Source organism: Lissotriton helveticus, chromosome 2_1 (genome assembly GCF_964261635.1).
Source record: "Lissotriton helveticus chromosome 2_1, aLisHel1.1, whole genome shotgun sequence".
NCBI lineage: Eukaryota > Metazoa > Chordata > Amphibia > Caudata > Salamandridae > Lissotriton > Lissotriton helveticus.
Window position 1 is genome coordinate 666,670,532 of NC_136059.1, and position 27,462 is coordinate 666,697,993.

The window sequence follows — 27,462 nt, forward strand, 5'->3', positions numbered from 1 at the left end:
AAAGTGAGGAAGTTAGTTAGACTGTTGTATTATGCTAAGAGTCCAGCAATTATGCTGAAACAATTATGCGCTGCTCTTTTGCATGGTTCTGAAATAGATGTGAAGAATATATGTGAAGAAATTGAGTTTTGTTACTTTGGAAGTAAAGAGGAGAATGTTGAAATTGAGCAAGAAGTAGAGGGTCATTTGGAAGATAGTGTACATGTTTCCAGTACAGATAATTTCCAGAGGGAAATTGCGACGTTTGACATGAAATCAAGTGAGAGGCCTAATTTCACTTGTGTGTGTTGTAGACGCACTTATTATAAGAATCAGACTAAGTTAGTGGATTTATATGCAAAAAGTGAAAGGGAAAATAATAGTGAATGGAAGGATTTTGCAACATACTTGATGGTAGAAAATTGTTTTGATTTGGGATTGGATCAACGTGTGTGTACTTATTGTTGTAACAAATTAAAACAAAACCAGATGCCTGCTAGAGCAGTTCATAATAATCTGGAATTGGTTGAGATTCCTTCTGAATTGAAGGACTTAAATACTTATGAATCTATTTTGATTCAAAGTATCCATCCCTTTCAGGCTATTGTAAGAATGGAGCCAAAGACAGGGAAATTGCCTCCATCAGATTTACAGAGAGGATTAAAGGGAAGAGTTGTTTATTTGCCTCTAGATTTCAAGAAAAACATTAACACAATTGGAGTAGAAAAAGTGGAAGAGGAACCTCTGGTTATCTTAGTTAATGTGGTTCCGACAAAGAATAAGAAAATATGGCAAGATTTAGTAGATGTTAGGAAAGTTAAAAAGGCAACATTGTATTTGAAAAAAAATAATAAATACTATAAGAATGTATATGTTGCAGAAGAGGAAGTAAGTGAGGAAGAGGATAGCGATTTGTGTGCTGGTCAAATTGAGAAAGTAGAACCCTCTACTAGTGAGGAAATATATGAACATTATAGTGTTCATCCTTTGCATTCGAAGGAAGTCATGGGGAATGCTATTGAGTTGTTTCAAATGAAACAAGCCAAAGGGAGTCCCATTAGTGTTTGGGAGGAAAGTTTGGAAGCTCGGTGTTTCCCACAGCTTTTTCCAACAGGTCAGGGAGGAAGATATGATGAGCGACCTCATCAAATTCCTGCTTCTGAATACCGGACTTTGCGATTGTATGCAGGAGATGCTAGGTTTCGACAATGCATTCCTTATTTGTTTCATCTCCTGTTTGAAAGCGATCTGTCTGGACTGTCATATGCAGTGAACCACATCTTGAAAAGTGGTATACACATGCAAAACATCTCGGCAAGTGATTTTATGGATAAAGTGAATGTCCAAGATAGTATTTTGGATTCTCACCTGATTAATCTCATGGCGTGTCAGCGTGGTACTAATGAGTACTGGTACCGTCGTCATGGTGATTTAAAATGTATGCTGAGGAACTTAGGTACTCCCACATGGTTCCTCACTCTGAGTTGTGCCGAGTATGGCTGGGAAGACTTACTTCAATTTCTACGAGAGGCAAATGCTAAGGTAGAAAACATCGAATTCAAGACACCCGGAGAACTGTGCTCTTTGGATCCAGTCAATGTATGTAGGTACTTCAATCATAGATTTGAAGCTATGATGTCTTTCATCATGAATAAGAAGAATCCACCTCTTGGAGAGGTGTTGGATTTCTTCTGGAGAAAGGAGTACCAAGCAAGAGGTGCTCCTCATATACATATGTTGCTGTGGATCAAGGATGCACCTAAATTTGGAACGGATCCAGAAGACTCAGTGATGAGTTTCATCCAACAGTATTCTACGTGTGCTGTTCCAAACGCAAAGGAGAAGAAAAGCCTAAGAGAAAAAGTTCTGCGTTTCCAAAGCCATCGATGTGGAAAGTACTGCCGTCGTAAATTCCGAAACAAAGACAAGTTCTACACCAAATGTCGTTTCGGCTTTCCACGACCGGTGATTTCTAAAGGAAGAGTAAACAGTTTGATGTCTTCGCTGCGACACAATGTGATGAAGAAATCACCTAAAAACACATACAATTTGAAGAGGAACGAAGAGTCCAAGTACATCAACGACTACAACCCGGTGATTTTGTCCATGTGGAATGCTAACATGGATATACAGTTTGTGGCTGATAACTGTATGGCTGTTGCTCGGTATGTGACGTCTTACATCACCAAAAAAGAGAAGACAGAATTGAAGGATATGTGGGAGGACATTTCCCATGAAAAGAGCCTCAGCAAGAAGTTGTACAGTTTCAGTCTGAAGATGTTGTCGCATCGAGAAATCGGAGCGTACGAATGTTCTGACCGGTTGTCTTCAGCAAGTCTCTATGCCAAGTCCAGGAGTATCGTTTGGGCGAGTCTTGGTCTTGCTGCAACGCGTAATCGAGTTCTCAAACCTGTGCGGGAAATTGAGTATTTGGCGGAAAAGGAGCCAAACAGTACCGACATTTTGAAGACAAACATGTTGGATACATATTATCCAAATCGAAGCAGTCACCTAGAGAATGTTTGTCTGTATGAGGTTCTGCAAAATTACATGTTCAAGAGGAACATCAAAGAAGATACTGAGAAAGGAGTGTATGCTGTAATAGGAAGTGAGGGATGTCTGGTCAAGCAAAGAAAATGCCACTTGATAAACCATCGAAAATTGAGTGGCGAATCTCCTGAAAAAAAGGAGTTTTTCTATTTAGCACTTTTGCAACTTTTCAAGCCTTGGCGTGCAGAAGAGGAACTGCTTGGAGATTTCCTGTTACGAAGACTCTTTCAATGCCGCCAAGGAGACCATAGAATGTCCTGCTTTTCCCAAATATGTAGAAATGTTGAATGCGGAAATTGAGCAGGAAGCAACGATTGCAGCCGAGATTGCCAGAGACAGTTCTCAGGACAGTCAGAGTTCTGCTTCATTGAGTCAGGATCCACTAGGAGGACCTCTTATTGAAAATGAAGCTGCCACTGCTATGAATGAAGTGGAAAGAGCCATGGCACATGCTCAAGAGGATGCGGTTAACTTAGAAGAGTTGGAAAGGCAACTCAACGTTGAGCAGAGGAAAATATATGACGAAGTTACCATGCAAATTGATCATGGATTAAGTCATGATAAGAAAGAGTGCTCATGTACGTCGTTGAAGCCTGTCCGACTGTACGTGAGTGGAGAAGCGGGAACTGGAAAAAGTTTCCTCATTAAAGCAATTTCATGCTATTTGCAGGAAAGGACAGAGTCATCGCTGTCTTGTGTTGTCACTGCTCCAACTGGACTGGCAGCACATAATATTAAAGGGATTACTTTACATCGTTTACTGATGCTGCCAGTGGAGCATGACAACAAATTAGAATATCACAAGCTATCTGGAGATGCTTGTTTTGAAGTTTCAAGAATCTTGAGGAAAATGAAACTTCTTATCATTGACGAAGTAAGCATGGTTTCCAATGTCATGCTTGCCTTTGTGCATTTGAGGATGCAAGAAGTTCTCAAAACAGAGTATGATGTGTTATTTGGTGGCAAACACATCATTGTTTTCGGAGATCTTCTGCAGCTGACACCAGTGAAAGGGCAACCTGTGTTCAAAATGCTCACGCATGAAGATACCAGGAAGTGCCTAGGCAGCATTGGCAACGTCAATATATGGTTAAACTTCAATTATGCTGAACTGCATGAAAATATGCGTCAGGCGAAGGATGAAGTTTACAAGACTATTCTACAAGATGTTAGAATTGGAAAAGTGACCGAGCATGGGAAAGAAGCTTTACATGCACGATTACTGTCAAATTTGTATCCAGAACAAGATGTTGTGCCTGAGAATATTTTTCAGAAAATTACTGATAAGAAATCTGGAATATGTTTGATGCCAACTCTTGCAGAATGTGCCAAATTCAACAACAAAATGTTGAATTTAGCAAAGCAAGAGATTGTGAAACTGGAAGCTATTGACAGAGTAGAGCATATGGGATCAACAATTATTTTGTCTGAGAATCTGAAAACAAAATTGGATTCATTAGAGAAGACTATATCTAAAACTGCAGGTTTTGAAAAGACTCTGAATGTGTGCTTGAACTGCCGTATAATTTTAAGAAGGAATTTACATGTTGAAAGAGGTCTGGTAAATGGGTCAATGGGTAATGTTGTTGATTTTGTAAAATACAGAAATAGAGATGGAATTGAATTTTTAAAAATTAAATTTGATGGCATTGAGGAAGTACAGCTAATTGGTCGTTGCTCTGCTAGATTTTTGCTTGTGAAAGACTTATATGTTCGCCGTAAGCAGTTTCCTGTTTGCTTGGCATATGCGGTGACAATCCATAAATCGCAAGGTTTAAGTGTAGACTGTGCATTGGTGAATATTGGCAGTTCTGTGTTCAAGGAGGGTATGGCATACGTGGCATTGTCACGAGTTAGAACTTTATCGGGATTGTACTTGATTAAGTGTGATGTCACAAACATTTGTGCGGATCTAGATTGTGTTAAGGAATACAATAGGTTAAGAAGAGAGTATGCGCCACATTTGCCTCAGTATCCTTTGTTTGAGAAACGTGTGGTAGGCCGGAAACGAAGAAATGTGACCAATACTGGGGAGGTTGTAGCAAAAAGACGAAAAGTCGATGAACCTAAAATTACAAGCAGAAACAAAGAGGATTCTGTTGAAGATGTTGTTGGTTTTCAGTTTGAAAACAGTTCTGGTGTCAACTGCTATGCTAATGTAGTAATTAATGTTTTGTTTTCTCTAAAAAATGTAAAAGAAGAGATTGTGGTCAATTCTGATCAAAGATTTTGCAGTTTGTTAAATTCTGTGTTAGAGAAATGTACCATTGATAGAAGAAACATAGAAAGTGTGTCTGAAATTAGAAATCTGTTAGATAGATGTTCAGGCCAAACACAATTCTCTCAAAATATTCAGCAAGATTGTCAGGAGTTTTTAATGTATATGCTTGATGTATTACATGCTGAAGGTGTAGATGTAGATCAGCTGTTTGGGCTTTCTTATCAATGGCAGCATGACTGCGAGAACTGTATGGTATCAAGTACTACTAGTGTAGACTCAGAAAGATTTATATATTTAACTTTGCCAGACAGTAAATCAGTCTCCTTTAATAAGCTAGTAAAAGCTGCTAATCACAACATGGAGTGTAGCCAATGTAAATCTGAAATGATGTCCACATTATTTATACGAACATATGGCCAGTACGTCATTTTAATGTTCCAACGATGTAGGCCTGATGGAACAAAATTGACAACTTTAATAAAAAAATTTGTAGCTTCGCAGTTGTCAATATCAGGAAGGACTTTTGTAACTACAGCAATTATATATCATGACGGCCCTTCAATATCATCAGGACATTACACAGCTTATTTAAAGTCTAGAAATGGCTGGTCATTCTGCAATGATTCTGTTTTAATTTTCAAAAAAAAATTGCCGTATGACCTTAAAAACTCTTACCTGGTGTTTTTAAAACCAAAATTTTAGGGAAATAATCTCGGGATGTGCTCTGTGGAATTTCAAGAAGTTCTAATGGCTCCTACACAATTTGGCCTTGAGGATAAGTGTAGTTCAGAGACATAACTTCTAATCATAGGATTGGACATCATGGAGAAATAAGTGCACTTTGAATGAGTTCAGAAAAACTGTTTCTTTTCATAAGCTAATTGAAGCAGCCAATCAAAACATGGAGTAGAGGGAATGTAAGTCTGCAATGCTGTCTACTGTTTTACATTGCTTTGTGATTAAAAGTGATGTAGAGAATTAAATAATTGTACTACTCATAGAGGTAGTGTAAGTCTGCTTCATATTAAGCAGTATCAGTGTCATAGGAAATGTAGAACATGACTGAGCAAGAAGGGGAAGATATTACTATTCCAGGATTGTGAAAATGATCTTCAACATTTTAATTGTGAAAGTTGCGGAAATGCCAAATGATGGGATTGGCTTACAAGAAATCCAAGAGTTATAAATATCTCTGACTAGATTTGGCCTTGTGGAAAATAGTGGTACAGAGCAAGAAGTCATTTATTGCATGTAACGTGTTTTTAAAAACGATGGAGGTTTTCTTTCAGAAAGTGGCGGGCTGAAAGTAATAACAGCACAAAAGAGTGTAAGCTGTTCATAGGACATCCTTGGACGTCATGGAAAGTAAGTTAACTTTAAGGAGTTCTGAATTTTAATTTCTGATGTTGTATGGGTTTTTTAAACACAATCATTTTGATTGTGTTTTTTTTTCCCCGCTGTTACATGATGAATACCTTCAAGTCACTGTTTTTAGTGAATTTTGATACATTCTGAGAACAGCAAAAATAAACCATTTAAGATGTATAATTAATTCTGTACTGTTTGCATTTATGATGTATATGTAGAACTGTGTAGGAGGCATGGAGAAGGTGAGGCTTCTGTAAGTGTCAAAGTTGTTGCATGCAGTGCTGCACTTCTGCGTATTCTTTGATATGCTAGACTACATCTGCACAATGAGATAAATAAGCAAAGGAAACACAAGTGACGTGATTGTGAAATGAGCAAAATAAATTGCATGTATTTCAATTACATCATGTGTGTTTCCTATCATTACGAATCACATTGTGCAGATCAAGTTTAGGTCTGTCCAGGGAAACATAGGAGGTTTGGACTTTGTTGAAGATTGCAGTGGACATGACTCACTTCATTGGTAGACCTTCACATGTATTATGTCCTCTATTCTCTTCAACAACTCGAAATTTCATCTGCAACCCTGAGTAGGCCTCACCTGAAACAAAACTCTGGATAGTAGACATCTTATTGGCATCCTGAAGCAATTATTTTAAATTTTAGTGTCTTGCGACACTTTTCTGAGACAACAGCAATGCAAAAGATGCACCATGTTTTAAGATAGGCCTCACTTCATCTGCATCAAGATAGTGTTAGTTTAAAATGTATATCTTTAGGACTGTGTAGCTTCTGTAAGTGTCAAAGTTATTGAAAAACTGTTTGTCCTTCAATCTTTGCCCTTGTCTTTTGTAATTTTTTAATACATGTTTTTATATTTTTCAAATGTTTGTTCTCTCTTTCACAGATTGAAAGTATAAAAATAAAAAGTGAGGAATTTAACGACAATTATAAGGTAAGTATTTTGTACTCTTTTCGTTACATTTCTATCACATTGAACTACTATTAGTTCCACTGCTTCATTTCTTTAATCCTCAGTTTCCTGCCTTTGCTACTTCCCTCATTCCTTTCTCTATTACCTACTTACTCAACTCCTTCCACTTTTTTTCTCAGTCCCTCTCTTCTCATAGTTCCTCACTCTTGTTCACTCACTCCGTCTCTATTACTCTTAGTGTCTTTGACTGATCACTGTATCACTATTTGTTCATAATGCTTTCTCTGTGTAGTTGAAGCACACTAAGGGGCATATTATGAATGCAGCCAATAAAATTATTGCTCTTTTTATTGGCAGAAAACTGGTGCAAAAGCGGCTTTAGCGGCAGTTTTCTGCCGCAAAAGCAGCTTTAGCGACACATTTCTGCCGATAAAAGCTGCAAAACTTTTATTGCCTATGTTGATAATATGCCCCTATGTTATTTACATTAGGGCTATATTGTCCAGTATAACAATCAAAATTGCTCTCCAAAGACACCAGGCAAAGCAGACGCTCCCTCAAACAGATCACCAAGCGCAATTTACCCTACTTACAATCTAGCCTGTTCTCTGTCGAGACTTTAGCAATCTTTAGAGCACAAGATAAGATTTTTTTACATGGAAGAGCCATACGTATTGCAATTCTACTTAAGAAACAAGCATTGGCATAGACAATAGGTCTCGCCTTTGGGACCTTATACGTGTTTAGCCATGCAACAGTTGATGTTGCTGCACCAAGGATATTATGCTGCATAACTAAAGACTTAGAAGGTCCAAAAGTCGATACCTATTGGCTATGCCAATGCTTGTTTTTCTTTCACTTCGTTATCTATTTTGTTTTTCACAATTATACCATCTTCTGTCTGTTCTTTGGTAAATAGATCTATTAAATAGTATCTCTTCTTTACTCCCTATAGCTGTCTTTCTTGAAACATCACTCTCTGTTTACTTTCCTTATACTTACTCTTTTTTTTAAAAAAGTTTTTTTTTTGGTTAGCTCCCGGTACGCGTACCGGGAAGCTAAACCGGAAGCGAACCAAAAGAAATAGAGCTTGCCAGAGTGCTAAACATTCTAGCAATTTTTTTGGAAAGGGAAGGTAGTTCTGAAAAGAACTTTTTTTTTTATATTTTTGTTGTTTTATATTTTTTTTGTATTTTTTGAACATTTTTTGTTTTTTTTGTATTTTTTGAACGATTTTATATTTTTTTTGGTTTTTTTGGGGGGGGGGAACAACAAAAAACAGGTGTTGAAAAGGGCTCAACAGGAGCAAAAAAAAATTACTGGGGGCGGTCAGGGCAATTATGATTGTCATAAGCCAGGTTGATGGCATTAATACTCATGTTACCACATGATATCAACGCACCACAGTGCATACAAGTATGTTTCATGTGCCCAAAATTCTCTTGGATGTTTGGCACAGTTTCCCGTGCCTCTGCTGGTGTCAATGATATTGACGATGTTGACCTGGCCACAGGAGTTGCTGTTGGGTTTTGTTCCATATCCCGTATTTCCGCCCGGCTGTAATTAAGTGGATGCTTCCTGGTCATGTGCCTATGCATGGTATAGTTCCCATAGCTATACTTTTTATCAGTCCCTCTTGATAATTTCTCTTTGCAGATGAGGCAGGTGACATACCTCGCATTCACTTTCTTTTGCCCTGGAGGGATTGAATAAAACTGCCAGATGAAACTGGCTTTCCTATGGGAAACCCGGGGCACCTCTTCCAAGAACTGTGGTTCTTCTCTCTCCTCTTCCTCTAGTTCTTCCTCTTCCTCCTCTGTGTTGGTGATCACCTGGGGAGGTGGTCCTCTCTTCCCATGAGGAGGTGGAGGTGGTGGTGGGGGTGCACCAGCTGAAGCAAGTACTGAAGTCATTTCTCAAGTATTAATAAAGGTCTTCCTCTCACAATGATGAAAGTCAGAGTGAGGAAAGAAGGAGGGGTTTTCATCATTTGGAAAAAACAATACTTCTCAACCAATGAAAAGTGTTATTTTTAGGTCACCTGACCTAGCCTTCAATAATTATGAAACTAAAAGTGAAATGAACCAATGAAAAGCTTTATTAACAAGTCACATGACTCTAACTTTCATGTTACGCGCTGCGGAACGCTCCCCGGTTAGCTTCCGGTTCGCTGCGCTTCGCGCCTCGGTCCGCGCCCAGGGACACTTCCGGGTGCGCTAACGCAGTACGTCACAAGACGCATTTCGCGGCAACGCGATACGTTGCGCTTTCGCGCCTCGGATCGCTTCCGGGGAGTTGCGTTTCGCGCCTCTGTCCGCGCCCCGGGGCACTTCCGGGTGCGCTAACGCAGTACGTCATAAGACGCATTACGCGGCAACGCAATACCGTCACTATGTTGATTTGTTACCGGTTCGCGGACGGGATCGCGGAATCGAATTGAGCTAACTGGAAGCTTCCCGGTTAGCGGACCGGGAGCGAAACCAAAAAAATATTTTAAAAAAATTATTAATAAACATATAAAATATATTTTTGGATTTAAAGAAGAATACATTTTACTTCTGTAGATATTAGCTTTTAAAAAACCAATGAAATTCACTGAAAAAACCATAGGTTATAGACCATATATAGTTAGGAATTAGCATTTACAAAACCTTGAAAATTCACTGAAAAAACCATAGGTTATAGACCATATATAGTTAGGAATTAGCATTTAAAAAACCTTATTTTACTCACACAAAACCATTGAAATTCCATATATAGTTAGTTGTACTAACTATATATCGCGCACCCGCAATCCACTGCTGATGATGTCACATATTACATCATTCATGACATGGTCAGTGACATCACTGATGACATCACTGATGACATCTCAAATGACATCACTGATGACATCACTGATGACATCTCAAATGACATCACTGATGACATCACTGATGACATCTCAAATGACATCACTGATGACATCACTGATGACATCTCAAATGACATCGCTGATGACATCACTGATGACATCTCATTTGACATTACTGATGACATCACTGATGACATCATTCATGTGATAATACGATGAAGCTCTTCAGACTCTAATATAACCTTAGATACAGTAAGTGTAAACAGACACTCACAGACTGTCACTCATCCATAGAGTTACACACACACCTAGTCAGTCATGGAAAGAATCAATCACACATCCATTTTCTCAACTATACAGTTATACACACCTTACTTATTCAAAGATATACTAACACATATTTACTCTCTTATACAATCCCTGATACAAGTTCACAATGATCCATACAGCCACTCACACATTCACTGGCTCTTATGCACAGTTATTTATATATGTCAACTCTCACATGTACTGTTTTTTACATATGTACTTACTTTTACATGCAGCACTGAGATATCCATTCACTCACCCATACACTCATGCACACAGTCAACCGCCCATACAGCTGTTTCCACATGCACTTTTGAACCCATACATCTAGTGAATCAACTGCTCACACATCTATGCACAGAGTCATACACCTACCAGCCACCCATACACACTCTCAGTCTCCCATACAAATACGTAGGAAACCAATCAATAACGCATATAGTTAATCATATAGCTAATGATCAACACATGCAGCAGTTTATAGAACAACAAAGATAATGATGCACAAATTGAGACAGTTTAGTCACTAACCCATGCACTCAGTGAGACACATTTAACCACTCACTCATACAGTCAGTCATGCACCTAATAAATCCTTCATCCAGACATTTATAAATCCACTAATTCTTAAATATGTAAGACATATTTTAACTTTACAGAAACATACAGTCACTGGATGACGTCATCAGTGATGTCATCAGTGATGTCATTTGAGATGTCATCAGTGATGTCATCAGTGATGTCACTGACCATGTCATGAATGATGTAATATGTGACATCATCAGCAGTGGATTGCGGGTGCGCGATATATAGTTAGTACAACTAACTATATATGGAATTTCAATGGTTTTGTGTGAGTAAAATAAGGTTTTTTAAATGCTAATTCCTAACTATATATGGTCTATAACCTATGGTTTTTTCAGTGAATATATATATAGATATACCTACATATATAAACATATAATCTGCATATCTATATAAATGTATGCATACATATACATATATGCATACATATGCATGTTATTTACATGAAAGTTTGAAAGACACTAATAAAAGCAAAGCTGAAAAGCCACCTCATTACAAACAGAATGGCTTTAACTTAAACGAGGGCGAGATCTATTGCATTTTCAATGCTTGTTTACTTTGGTTCCATCAAGAAGGCATTCAGATGTGTCACACATTTGCCATAAATTCTGAATGTTAGCACTCTAGTTGCTCATTAGATCACTGTAGTTAAGCTACTGCTCACCAGGGAAGTCTGCTGCTGGTATTCAAAGTGCATGTTTCAGTCTGCATGTCAGAATTCTTTTAAATGAATTAGAAGAGGGTTTGAGAAGTCTAAATGAGCCCTAATTCTTCTTTCTTCAGCACTAATCATAATTTCTATGGCAAAATGAACCCCCCCATTTTGTTCCTTTTTAAATTAAATGTTTTCAGACTTACCACTACATTCCAATCAAGATGGCTTCTGGTGTGCCATACTTTTGTCATAAGTAAGACTGTTAGCGCTCTAGTTGTTCTTTAGAACACTCTGGGACATTCTGTCATTGGGCTATACTTGGGCTACATCTGGGTGATATTTGGGCCACATTTGGGCTCTTTTGTCTCTGGTGGCCATCTTGGGAGACTGCATGTCAGAATTTTTTTATGAAATAGAAGAGGATTTGAGAAGTCACTCAAAATGTGCCCTAATTTTTCTTTCTGAAGCACTAATCATACTTTCCATGGCAACATGAACCCCCTCATTTTGTTCCTTTTTAAATTAAATGTTTTCAGACTTACCACTTCATTCCAATCAAGATGGCTTCTGGTGTGCCATACTTTTGTCATAAGTAAGACTGTTAGCGCTCTAGTTGTTCTTTAGAACACCCTGGGACATTCTGTCATTGGGCTATACTTGCGCTACATCTGGGTGATATTTGGGCTACATTTGGGCTCTTTTGTCTCTGGTGGCAATCTTGGGAGACCGCATGTCAGAATTTTTTAATGGATAGAAGAGGATTTGAGAAGTCACTCAAAATGTGCCCTAATTTTTCTTTCTGAAGCACTAATCATACTTTCTATGGCAAAATGAACCCCCTCATTTTGTTCCTTTTCAAATTAAATGTTTTCAGACTTACCACTTAATTCCAATCAAGATGGCTTCAGGTGTGCCATACCTTTGTAATAAGTGGGACTGTTAGCGCTCTAGTTGTTCTATAGAACACTCTGGGAAGCTGCAGTAGAACACAAAGGAATCAACGGACAGTCTCTGTCCTTGTTGGATGTACATGTTTTACTGAGAATGTCAGACTTAATTCTCACATGACTGAGAAAGATAATGTGAATTTACAGAAAATATGCTTTCAGTTAAGCTTATAGATCCCCTTCCAAACCACTGTGGGAAAAGCATGAGATAATAATTTTCTTTCAAACATGATTAATGACATCCCAGCAGAAGGCTTTTTCACATGTTAAAATCACCTTAGAACACACCACAATTCCTAAAATGAGTATGGTACCATCAACAAATGATTTATGATGTAACTAAAGTCCTAAAACCTTCTATTAACTGCAATGCTTTTTAATGTGGTGCTATCATGTATATTGGTCCCAAGATGGCTGCCAACACTTCTTGGATGAAGTGCTGACAGCCAATCAGATCTCACGATGAGATGTGTGGTTAGGCTCTGCCCAGATATACACATTTTTTCACATTTGATTTTCTCAACAACTACTGGAGGGATTTACACCATTTAAGCAAAAGCGTGATCTGCGAATCAGACTCTACCATTTTGCCAAATTTCTTGTAATTCCGTTCAGCCGTTCGGGCTGTAGCCGTGTCTAATCATCCTATGGAAATTAACATGGGGAAAACACGTTTTGGGACCCCCCTTTTTTCTCAGCCCCCACTTCACGAATCCCCCCAAAACTTTCAGGGAAGGAGCGGAGCGGAGCGGAGCGGAGCGGGCCATCTTCTTTGAGAAATTCGTGAAGATTCGTCAACCGGCGCCAAAGTTATTCCCAATAGAATGTTGCAGATTTCCTATGGAAACTAGGTCCTAACTATATATACACCTACTGGCGACCGCCAGTAGGTAATATATATGTATATATATATATATATATAAGAAATCCAAGAAAGATATATATATATATATTCACTGAAAAAACCATAGGTTATAGACCATATATAGTTAGGAATTAGCATTTAAAAAACCTTATTTTACTCACACAAAACCATTGAAATTCCATATATAGTTAGTTGCACTAACTATATATCGCGCACCCGCAATCCACTGCTGATCATGTCACATATTACATCATTCATGACATGGTCAGTGACATCACTGATGACATCTCAAATGACATCACTGATGACATCACTGATGACAACATCCAGTGACTGTATGTTTCTGTAAAGTTAAAATATGTCACACATATTGAAGAATGAGTGGATGTATAAGTGTCTGGATGAAGGATTTAGTAGGTGCGTGACTGACTGTATGAGTGAGTGATTAAATGTGTCTCACTGAATGCATGGGTTAGTGACTAAACTGTCTTAATTTGTGCATCATTATGTCTGTTGTTCTGTAAACTGCTGCATGTGTTGATCATTAGCTATACGAGAGGCTATATGTGTTATTAATTGGTTGCCCAAGTATTTCTATGGGAGATTGAGTTTGTGTGGGGGTGGCTGGAAGGTGTGTGACTCTATGCATAGATGTGTGAGCAGTTTATTCACTAGGTGTATGAGTTCAAGAGTGCATGTGGAAACAGCTACATGGGCAGTTGACTGTGTGCATGAGTGTATTGATGAGTGAATGGATATCTCAATGCTACATGTCATAGTAAGTACATATGTAAAACACAGTACATGTGAGAGTTGGCATATATAAATAACTGTGCATGAGAGCCACTGAATGAGTGAGTGGTTGTATCGATCATTGTGAACTTGTATCAGGGATTGTATAAGAGAGTAAATATGTGTTAGTATATGTTTCAATAAGTAAGGTGTGTTTAACTGTATAGTTGAAGAAATGGAGGTGAGATTGTTTCTTTGCATGACTGACTGGGTGTGTGAGTAACTCCATGGATGAGTGGCAGTGTGTGAGTGTCTGTATACACTGAGTGTATCTAAGGTTATATTAGAGTCTGAAGAGGTTTATCGTATTAGCACAAGAATGATGTCAAATGAGATGTCATCAGTGATGTCATCAGTGATGTCATTTGAGATGTCATCAGTGATGTCATCAGTGATGTCACTGACCATGTCATGAATGATGTAATATGTGACATGATCAGCAGTGGATTGCGGGTGCGCGATATATAGTTAGTGCAACTAACTATATATGGAATTTCAATGGTTTTGTGTGAGTAAAATAAGGTTTTTTAAATGCTAATTCCTAACTATATATGGTCTATAACCTATGGTTTTTTCAGTGAATTTTCAAGGTTTTGTAAATGCTAATTCCTAACTATATATGGTCTATAACCTATGGTTTTTTCAGTGAATTTCAATGGTTTTTTAATAGCAAATATCATAAGCTGTCGAATGTCAAGTACGTGGTAAGTGAAAACATTTTCGTGTTTATGCACACTGATCTGCTTTGAATGGTGCCCCCCCCCCTCATTTCTATTAGGAGTACTCTCTCTTTGCAGATAGTGAAAGGTAGTTAACGCAGGCGTTTGCCCCCGTTGTAATCCGTCGTGCCTGCTTCTCTCTCCATTTGATTGATTGTTATCCAAGTATTTACTGTTTTAGAATTAGTTCTCTTTGGTTCATTCTCTATTTACAAACAAACACAGAGTCGCAATACTCTGTTTAGTCTTTGCAGATAACGAAAAATCGTGTAAAAAAAAAGAAAAGGAATCGAGCAAAATCAGTAGGCCACTAATGGGATCTCTTTTTGACCTCGCTAAAATAGAAACATTAGGAACAACCCCTCATGACAAATACAAAACTAGTGAGATGAACTGAACTCCACACAATGATGGCTGCAAAACAGCTCGGCTCCGCCACCCACCCCGCCCAAAATAACGATAAAGAACGGCTGCCATGATTGGTTGCGGAATGGCCACGACGGAGCTACGAAATGGTGCTGCTCTCATGCTAACCCCAGCTTCAGTCTGAAACATCCAGAAACACTGTAGACTACCAATTCGATCAGTTCCGGTAGCGCCCCAATGTAACCCGGTAGAGAAGAACTAGCCCTCCCCTCTTTGACTGATGGTTCTTGTTGCCTGTCCCTTCTGTTGCCATTTAACAGAACTATTTAGCCTGCTGAAAGGGGTTGTGTTCCGACCGCTGGTTGGTGGAGACATTTTGACTATATTCTGTACCTGCGTTGTCGCGTAATGCGTCATATGACGCACCGCGTTAGCGCATCCGGAAGTCATCCGGGGCGCGCAGCGCGTAACGTAAGCATAACAAGTCATGTGACTTGTTCATAAAACTTTTCATTGGTTCATTTTACTTTTCTTATTGTAATGATGAAAGGCTTGGTCATATGACCTAAAAATTACGCTTTTCATTACTTCGGAACATTATTTTTTCTTAAATATATGTTATAATGTTCCAGGCTAATGTACTTTCCCGGAAATTTTACAACTGTCCTGCAAGTAAAATATATTCTTTTTTCGAGAAAAAGAGCGTTTCTTCGTCCCATGACGGAGCCGTTGAGCAAAAGAGGGTCGACCTGCTGTCTTAGTCGCCGATACGCCTGAATATGAGATTCTTATCGATCACTTTATGTTGCAGGAATAGAAAACACAACAGCCCTTGATCATTTATCTTTACTGCGTTCCTTCGTATTATACCTTTTACCCTTCATGTAATTGGTCTGCTTTATTTCACTTGCCTTTTAATGATTCTAAAACAGTCACTATTATTAAAAACGTTACCAATGTATATACTACTACCATGTTTTCTTTTAAAAACCTTTATTGTGAAAATGTCATTATACAAATACGAGCCTATAACCACGTGGGCCTGCCACAGAGCAAACTGTAATCGTATATGATGAATAGACATTTACACTGTAGAGGAACGTAACGGGCGGGCCATTAGGTTGCAAGAACTAAGGTGTCTAACAGTTACGGAATCGGTGGACGTACATTTTATAATTAAAATACGACAGGGCCAGTTACAATAAAATTATCTAGATATACATTTGCGGGCAAGTACCATGGGTGACGTTAATTCGAACTTTCAACAGTACAGTAATCAATAACACATCAGAACTTAATATCAATAGGGATGTCGAAATAGTCAATCAATTCTCGTCCCCGCCCGCCATGTGCTTCAAAACTGCATACGTATCTTGTGATTTCAAGGTTCTGCAACCAGTACACAACAAGGAGTTACGAGTCCCATTTATTCCGGCACCATTTTGGGCGAGGACGGGCAGGTCCAGGATATAGTCAAAATGTCTCTACCAACCATCGACTATGATGATGTTCATATGCTGTATTTATTAGAGTAACACTCATCTGTCCACATGAAATTAATTTGCCACAATCTAAACATGTCATTTTAATCTTTCCAAAGTTCTTCTAAATATTTGGGACCGTTTCCCTTGCCTCTGAAGCTCTCAGTGCCACTTCTTTGATGAATGTACTAGCAGGTCAGGGGTTCTCCTCCAAATCTCTCTTTTATGCAGCACTATAATTAATTGGTGCCACCTCTCCATATGACGATGCATGGTATAGTTACCACAACTATATTTTTTTTCGGTTCCTCTGGAGAGTTCATCGTGGCAGATGAAGCGTGTAACGTACCGGGCATTTACCTTTTTTTGCATGTACAGGAAAGGAAAAAAAAATCGAGCGTCCGAGTTCTAAGGTGTCCCAGGGCCATTTTAGTGGACCAGGCCCAAATCCAAAGAACAGGCCGCCATTTTGAGAGTCCTCTTGCAGCCGCCTGTCGCTGTAGCATCAAGAGCAGCCGAAACTCAGCTGAATGGCAACTGAAACGGTAAAGGGGCGCCCCACTACAGCAGACGAGCCTCCACCTAGGAAGGCCCATCACGCCGGCTCCCCCCCCCTTCGGGCACCCCACGCCGTTATTCGGAGCAGTATTGTAGGATGGCCACACCAGTGCGGCAACTTGCTAGACATCACCTCGGTGGTAACCGAATCTCAAAGCCTTGTGGTGTCTTCTATTCAAAAAACATTGTTATGCTGCCTTCGACCTATTCGCCGCAAGTGCGCACACAACTCAACTGCATAGCTTGCTAGACACCACCTCGGTGCCATCCGGATCTTGGAATGTCAGCACCTTTTGGTGTCTTCTCTTCAGAAAATATTGTTGCGCTGCCTTTGGCCCCATTCGCACATCAGTCCCCTACTGACGCCATCTCACAGGCTAATGGGGCGCCCCACGCCGACTTTCAGCATTGTAGAATGACCACACCAGTACAGCAACTTGCTAGACATCACCTCGGTGCCATCCGGATCTCGGCGCCCCACTGCAGATGAAGTGCCTCTCAACTATGAAACCACCACGGTGACATCCGGATCTTGGCGCGTTGTGCTGCCTTCGGCCTATTCGCACATCGGTCCGCTACTGACGCCATCTCACAGGCTAATGGGGCGACCCACGCCGAGTTTCAGCATTGTAGGATGACCACACCAGTACAGCAACTTGCTAGACATCACCTCGGTGCCATCCGAATCTTGGCATCTCAACGCCTAGTGGTATCTTCCATACAAAAAATATTGTTACGCTGCCTTTGGCCCCATTCGCACATCAGTCCGCAACTTAGACATCACCTCGGTGCCATCCGGATCTTGGCATCTCAGCGCCTTGTGGTGTCAGTCAGAAAATATTGTTGCGCTGCCTTTGGCCCCATTCGCACATCGGTCCGCTACTGACGCCATCTCACAGGCCAACGGGGCGCCCCACGCCGACTTTCAACATTGTAGGATGGCCACAGAAGTGCGACAACTTACTAGACACCACCTCGGTGCCATCCGGATCTTGGCGCGTTGTGCTGACTTCGGCCTATTCGCACATCGGTCCGCTACTGACGCCATCTCACAGGCCAACGGGGCGCCCCACGCCGACTTTCAGCATTGTTGGATGGCCACACCAGTGCGGCAACTTACTAGACACCACCTCGGTGCCATCCGGATCTTGGCGCGTTGTGCTGCCTTCGGCCTATTCGCACATCGGTCCGCTACTGACGCAAACTCACAGGCCAACGGGGCGCCCCACGCCGACTTTCAGCATTGTAGGATGGCCACACCAGTGCTGCAACTTGCTGGACACCACCTCGGTGCCATCCGGATCTTGGCGCGTTGTATTGCCTTCGGCCTATTCGCACATCGGTCCGCTACTGACGCCGCCTCACGTGCCAACGTATTTTCTACGCATTTTATACCCTATGCAGCATAACAGGTCATGTGACTTGTTTATAAAACTTTTCATTGGTTCATTTTACTTTTGGTTTCCTAATGATGGAAGGCTTGATCATATGACCTAAAAACAACACTTTTCATTGGATGAAAACTTTATTTTTTTTCCCAAACGATGAAAGCCCCACCTTGTTTCTGGAATTTTCAGACTAAACTGGCGTCAGCATGAGAGCACCACCATCTCGTAGCTCCGTCGTGGTCATTCCGCGAGCAATCATGGCAGCCGCTCCCCACCAGAAGCCTGCAGGAGTCGGGGCCCCCAAAACTTTTGATGAATTCTCAAGGCGGAGGGGACGCTTTCGAGAATGGGGTCCAAGACCTAGCAGACAAGCGTCCGATTTCCAAGGTGTCCCAGGGCCATTTCAGTGGACCAGGCCCAAAAAGGAAAGAGCCTGCCGCCATTTTGAGAGTCCTGTGACAGCCGCCTATCGCTGCACCGCAAGAGTGGGCGCAACTCAGCTGAATTGCGGCTTTTGACACAGTGGACCAAAAACGGACGGAATGGCAACTGAAACGGTAAAGGGGCGCCCCACTACAACAGATGACACTCCACCTGGAGAGGCCCGTTCACGCCGCCTCCCCCGGGGCGCCCCACGCCGTTATTCGGAGCAGCATTGTAGGATACCAAAACCAGTGCGGCAACTTACTGGACATCACCTTGGTGCCATCGTTCTGCTGCCTTGGAACTATTCGCACAACAGTTTGCTACTGATGACCCACCCCCCGCGACGCCCCACGCTGTTATTTGCTGGGTGGCAACTTACTAGACATCACTTTCGTGTCATCTAGATTTCGGCGCGTTCTGCTGCCTTGGAACTATTCGCACAACAGTTTGCTACTGATGACCCACCCCCCGCGACGCCCCACGCCGGAAATCTGGACGTTGTGCTGCGTTGGGACTATTCGCACAGCCGACCGCTACTTCATTGTTTTTCCCTAAAAATGTTTATATGTTATTACTATTTTTGTTTTCTTGTATATATTTATAAATTATTAAAGTTTTATAATCTTACTACTTTGTCGGAGTGCTATATATTTTTAATGTGACACATAATTGTAAAAACTTTGATGTACAAAGAGTCATCCCTGGAATCTTCCGCTTCACGCTCGGTCCCCTCCCCAATCACAATACAGGATGGTTTTCAGATAATAGCAACGCTTCTGCTGTGACGGATCTCATCGAGTGTGGGCCTTGATCTACTATAACTCCTTTGAAGAGGGGTGATTCTTTACAGCTGTGGCCATAAACTACATCTGCAGGGCTAGCTGATAGCCTAGGACCGGCCTGGACAATCGGACACAGAGGAAAAGAAGTGTCAGAGGGTGCGGTAGTGAATAGGGCGAAAGGGAGGTGTCGGGCGGGCACAGGGTGTGATTCTCAGGGAAGAGCAGCGCAGATGGGGGGAGGTTTATTACCCATGCATAAGACAGAGAGCGGGGGTGACCACTGCCTGGGTGAGATGCTTGCGAGGGTGGGGAGCCATGCTAAGGATCGACAGCGTGCACAGAGTGGGTCTGGTCAAGGCATCTAAAATGGCTGCCGTGCACGACAAAAGTGTGGCATTTGAAAAAAGACAAGATGGAGCAGACAATGTTTTTCAACACTTCCTGATTTCCTTCGAATCGAACGTTAACAGACGTTGGGGCATATTACCAAAGTTAAGCGATATTTATCCCTAACGATGCATTGCAAAGATTTTTTTACCGTCAGAAATTATCGCAGATAAACCTTGCTATTATCAAGGTTTATCGCAAATACGATAAAAAACGACCGCAATGCATTAATATCGCTGAAAACTCAGCGATATTCATGCATTACCGAGCTAATGCTCTTAGCCATGTTATCCACCTCCCATTGGATAACATGGCTAAGAACTGCTCAGGGCAGCTGTTACTTTTTGGAGATATTCGCGCTTATCTCGAATATTTCCAAAAGTTGATAATAGGAGATAGCGATGTTAGCGACTGTTTCCAGTCGCTAACATCTTGGCATGCCCACTTTGCATGTCATTAGTGATAAATATCACTCACATGCAAAGTGGGGCCCAAGATGGTCGCTATCTCCTACTAGCCGTCGCTAACTGGTGTTAGCAACAGCTAGGTAATACAGATATAATTTTATCTCCGCGAAGCGGAGCGCTGTTACAGATATATATCTTGTTTTTGAACGTTAATTTCTCAAAATGCACTGAAGCACATATATTGAGACCTAGCAAAGGCACATCGGGCTACCAGTCCCTAATATTTTACCAAGTTTCATGCAAATCCATTCAGCCGTTCGATTATTATTATTATTTTTTTTTTTGCCCCGCGGGGCCCTTTTAAAACCTCCACATCAAACCTAGGGGGTCAGCGAGGATCTACTATGCCCCCTTATGGTCATTTGCCCCTTCGCTTTGGCCTCCTCTTGTCTCTCGATCCTACCGAGAGACAAGATGGCGGCCGCTACGTACTGTTTGGAATGTTTACAGACACCGGAGAGCCAATCAGCTTCGCTTCGCAAAGCTCCGTAACGCGAAAAGTACGCGAAGCGGTGCGCTGTTACAGATATATATCTTTTTTTGAACGTTAATTTCTCAAAATCCACTGAAGCACATATATTGAGACCTAGCAAAGGCACATCGGGCTACCAGTCCCTACAATTTTGCCAAGTTTCGTGCAAATCCATTCAGCCGTTCGATTATTATTATTATTATTTTTTTTTGCCCCGCGGGGCCCTTTTAAAACCTCCACATCAAACCTAGGGGGTCAGCGAGGATCTACTATTCCCCCTTATGGTCATTTGCCCCTTCGCTTTGGCCTCCTCTTGTCTCTCGATCCTACCGAGAGACAAGATGGCGGCCGCTACGGACTGTTTGGAATGTTGACAGACGCCGGAGAACCAATCAGCTTCGCTTCACAAAGCTCCGTTGCGCGAAAAGTACGCGTCCTGGAGCGCTGCCCGGTCCGCTGTTACAGATATATATCTTTTTTTAAACGTTAATTTCTCAAAATCCACTGTAGCACATATATTGAGACCTACAAAAGGCACATCGGGCTACCAGTCCCTACAATTTTGCCAAGTTTCGTGCAAATCCATTCAGCCGTTCGGGCTAAAAGTGAGGCCAACCGCCCTATGGAAAACTCAATGTTAAAAACACGTTTTGGGACCCCCCTTTTTTCTCGACCCCCCCTGGACGAACCCCCCCCCCAATTTTCAGGGGCTGCTCAGAAACAAAATGTGCCATTTTCCTGAAAATTTCAGCCAATTCCGTCCACAAACGCCAAAGTTATTAGACATAGAATTTTCAAAAAACCCATAGAGAAAAAATCCTAACTATATATACCTATTGGCGACCGCCAGTAGGTAATATATATATATATATATATATATATACATATATATATATATATATATATTCCAACTCAGCCTCAACACTGGATACGAAGAGGAGACGACGCTAATGTGGTGAAGATAAATTTTCTTTATTGTCGCTTTTCAACGCGTTTCGCCTGACCCAGCAGGCTTGATCACGAATAAAGTTTTGTGAATACAAACAACATTTAAAGTGCACCGGTATCATGTGACTTGTCACATGGTCCATAAAATCCATAGAACTGAACAAAAGACTTTCTTTACGCTGTGAATGTTGCTGAATTCTGTCAACAATCCTTTTCAACTGAACGGCTAATTTTACTAGAATAATTACAAATTATATATCATTTTTGGAAAGTAAATAAGCTCCAAGAAAGATAATAATAATGAAATATTAAATACAATTGATCACATTAGTGTTTGTCACTCAATATTATAGAGACACAGCATTTCTAATCAGTTAAATAATCAATTAAGCCCCAGTGGGCAGAGACCCAATATAAACCTCAATACTTAGCCATGCTCTTCAATCGTATAAACAATTTTTATACCCTAAAGGAATACAAATTACTTTCCACATTCCGTTCACCACAGGGAATTATACCCCCAGTAATGCCATACAAAGCAGCAACTTAGAAAGTTTTTACAGCTAGACAGTACAGCCCCAGTGGGCCAGAAGTTCAGTTCAACATAAAGTGAAAAATTAATTAAGTGAAAAAATAATAAAATTAATAACCAACCAAAACCTTAAAAAAGGAACCTGGATGCCACTTTTTAGGAGGCAATAATCTGGATAATATAATTCATTCAGCAATACGATGTCAATCAATAATTACAGGTGCGTATATAGATCTTCTTCAATATTCAATCCATAAGGGCTTTTAGAATTTAATTCCACAATGTACCATGATTCAAGCTTCCGCAGCTTCTTAATCCTATCACCCCCTCTTTCATTTACAGGTATAGAATCGATAACAAAGTAACTCAAACCTCCAACATCTCTGTCATGAAATCTTTCAAAGTGCCGGGCGACCGGATACGATCTATCCACATTTTTGATCGCCCTTAGATGTTGCAACACCCGTTGGTGGACGGGTTTAATTGTGCTCCCCACATATTGCAGGTTACAATCATATTTCAAAACATAGATGGCGTAGTCTGTTTCACAGTCATATTGTCCCGTTATCTTTTTTACCCTGTTAGAGAGGCCTGGTTTGTAAGTACTGACATTCTTCCCATGTTCACAAGCTTTACATTTACTACATTTCAGAAATCCATCCTTTCTTGCCATCCAATTCTTCTTTTTGCTCTTTTTCTTGACCTTGGCCACCATGGTTTTCACTAACATTTGTTTGAATGATTTCGCTTTACGAAAAGTAATCAGGGGTCGACTAGCTAACGAAGGGCCTAGAATTGGATCATTCTTGATGACATGCCAATTTCGTGCCAGTATCTTCCTTATAGAACCATGCAGCCTATTATAGTTGGTAATCAGTCTGCATTCATTGTCAGTCATGTCTTTCCTCTTTTCTCTATGCTTGAAAAGAACATCTTCTCTAGTTCTTTGCCTGACTTTATCAAATGAACTATTCAAACAGTTCTCACTATACCCACGTTGTGTAAATCTTCATTTGAGAGTACTAAATTCACGTTCTCTCTCTGCAGGGTCACTACAGTTCCTTAAGACTCTCAAGCCCTCCCCATAGGGGATGCTATTCACCAGATTAGTGGGATGGAAACTACTCGCGTGTAACACGGTGTTCCCTGATGTTTCCTTCCTATAGAGCTTAGTGTGTAACTTATTATCTTTTACATAAACTGTTAAATCAAGAAAGTTTACAGACTCAGTGCTCACAGTACTTGTGAATTTTAGATTTAAACTGTTCTTCTGTAGTTTAGCCAAAAACACATTTAAGTCAGGAATTGTTCTCCTCCAAACAAGAAACAGGTCGTCAATAAAGCGACTCCAATGTAGGATGTTATTGTCCCATTCCTCGTGGCATTGCTTCCGGATCACCTGCTCCTCCCACCAGCCCATATACAAATTAGCATAGCTGGGGGCGAAGCAGGTGCCCATCGCAGTGCCACACTTCTGATGAAACAATTCACCATTGAAGATGAAGTAATTATTCTTCAAACAAGTGGAAACCATCGAAAGGAGCATTTGAGTATGTGCCCAAAGTTTGATTGGTCTATTTCCCAGGAAGTGTGTTACAGCATTAAGACCATCACTGTGTTCAATGCTAGTATAAAGAGTGGTTACATCGATTGTTACCAATACCATGTCATCTTCCCAAGGGATGTCATAAATAGATTTAAGAAACGCCCCAGTGTCCAGCATGTATGATGGGAGCAATGCAACTAGTGGATTAAGATAGGAGTCGATAAACTTGGAAGTGTTTTCAAGTCCACTACCTATCGCAGAGATAATAGGTCTTCCCGGGGGGTCACAAAGATCTTTATGGACTTTAGGTAGTAAATAGAAAACCGGAGTTACCGGATTAACTATTTTAAGAAATCTATATTCATCATGCGTGATCAATTGCTGGCCAAACCAATTATCAAGCTCAGAGTTGTATTGTGTGTGACTGTTTGTCATAATTTCTGATTTGATTCTCATATAACATGATCTGTTGTTTAACTGTTTATAGGCTTCAGAGAGATATTTTTGCCTATCCCAAAGAACCACGTTCCCACCCTTATCTGCATTGCGCACAATACACAAATCATTCTGTTGAATTTTGTTAATAAGGGCAGCCTGGTCTTTTTCATGCTGATTAAATCTTTTATTACACACACTAGTGCATTTCTCTAAGTTTTTCAAATCGTTGACAACTAGGTCGTTAAATACATCGATATTGTCTCGTGCAGTGTAAGGAATATATCGAGACCTAGGTCTGAAGTCAGTAGGATCACTAGCATTGATGACAAGACCCTCAGTCCTTGCCACCTCATCTGCTTGGTTCATCAATTCCGGTGGATCTCCACTTATGAATCTTTCAATATTTTCACTGTTTTCATCACTTCCAAACACTACGCCAGATGGCTGGAGATCAAGCATAAGGTCCATGTCCTGTACATTCAATTCACCCAGTGAAGCTTCACTGGTTCCTTGATTCGAAGCCTCGTTTGTCGAACCTCGATTCAGAGTGAAATGTTTCTTAAGTTTCAAAAGTCTAGTAAATTTGAAACTGTCTATTCGAGTTTGGACATAGTTGTATTCCGCTGTCGGACAAAATGATAACCCTAAATTCAGGATTTCTTCTTCTTTTGTCGACAATTCCATATTGGTCAAATTAACTACCGATGTTGTGGGTTGTGTCATATCCGGGATAGGGTCAGATTGTATATATATATATATTACCTACTGGCGATAGCGAGTAGGTATATATAGTTAGGATTGTTTTCCATAGGGAAATCGCAACCTTCTATTGGGAATAACTTTGGCGCCGGTTGAGGAATCTTCCTGAAATATTCCTTAACTTTGCCTTGCGGCGCTCCAGTCCTTCCCTGAAAGTTTGGGGGGGATTGGTCAAGCGGGGGCCGAGATAAAAGGGGGGTCCCAAAACGTGTTTTCCCCATGTTAATTTCCATAGGGTGGTTGGACTCACTTTTAGCCCGAACGGCTGAATGGTTTTCCACCAAACTTGGCAAAATTGTAGGTACTGGTAGCCCAATGTGCCTTTGCTATGTCTCAAGATATGTGCTCCAGTGGTTTTTACAAAAATGTACTTTGAAAAAATATATATTGGGCTACATTGGGCTATATATATGTTAGAGCCCAAATGTAGCCCAATGTAGCCCAAAGATGGCCACCAGAGACAAAAAAAAACAAATGTAGCCCAAATATCAGCCAGATGTAGCCCAACTATAGCCCAATGACAGAATGTCCCAGAGTGTTCTAAAGAACAACTAGAGCGCTAACAGTCTCACTTATGACAAAAGTATGGCACACCTGAAGTCATCTTGATTGGAATAAATTGTTAACACTTAAAACATTTAATTTGCAAAGGAACAAAATGAGGGGGTTCATTTTGCCATAGAAATTATGATTAGTGCTGAAGAAAGAAAAATTAGGGCACATTTTGAGTGACTTCTCAAATCCTCTTATATTTCATTAAAAAAATTCTGATTTTTATTTTTTATTTTTTTTAGCTGTTTTATAGCACGCTCTATTACTACCAGAGTATCCTGGCGCGAAAAAAGGAAAACAAGCAAGTGGCCGACAGAAAAGAGTTATAAAAACTAGTACGCAATTCTGAAGAGATACGTTTTAAGTGCCTTTTTAAAAGGAACAAAGTTTTCAATCAATCTCAAGGGTAGAGGCAGAGTGTTCCAGGTCCGAGCTGCAAGAACAGCAAGAGACTGGCCTCCCAAACGTACTCGCTGGAAGCGGGGCACTCTCAAGAAATTACAATCGGCTGAACGTAAAGCCTGAGTGGGAGTGTAGCGACTAAATCTTCTCCTCAAGTAAGGAGGCCCAAGGCCATTGACTGCTTTAAATGCCAATGTAAGGATTTGAAAAGTTATCCTTTGTGCCACCGGCAGCCAATGTAATTCCTTCAGATGTATACGCACACTTTCTCTACTCGGCACATTGCATAACAACCGTGCCATCGCATTTTGGATGATCTGCAATCTCGCGACTAGGAAGGCAGGAGTTCCGCTAAAAAGAGAGTTGGCATAATCGAGCCGGGATAGAATTAAAGCCCTCGCAACAGACGCTCTTGCTGAAGATGGCAGATAAGGAAAGAACTTTCTCATGGCTTTAAGAGATCCGAAGCACACACCTGTAAGTTTTTTTATGTGTGCCTCGAATCTCAGATCCTCTCCAAACCAGACTCCCAAGTTCTTTGCAGGGATGGTGACTGAACCTGGTTGGGGAAAATCAGACGGCCACAAGAGTTCTCTGAAATTAGGCGGAAATTGGCCGTACAACAAGATTTCTGTCTTGTCTTCGTTGCATTTCTGCTGTGCCACTGCTAACCAGTTGAACACAGCAGAAAGGCACGAACAGATAATCTCTGTGTTAGTTACTGCATCAGGCCAAGTAAATAAGAGTTGCGTGTCATCAGCATACGCTATAGTTTTAGCTCCCATTTGTTCGGCCAACACAATAAGGGGGGTGAGGTATATATTAAAAAGCAGGGGGCTTAATGTAGATCCCTGAGGTACCCCCGTAGTAAGGGCCCTAGTCGAGGATGAAAAAGGAGGGATCCAGACCTGCTGAGACCTATCTGATAAAAAAGACTTCACCCATTCTAGTGCTGAACCCAGCACTCCAATCTCAGCCAGACGAGACAGGAGGAGTGAGTGCGGTACAGTGTCGAATGCGGCAGAGAGGTCCAATAAAATCAGAACCGCTCTGCCGCCACTGTCCAGACACTCCCTGATTGCCTCAGTGACCTCCACCAGAGCCGACTCCGTGCTATAAGCTGCACGAAAGCCAGACTGGGCAGGATGTAACGCCTCCGAGGATTCCACAAAGGCATTCA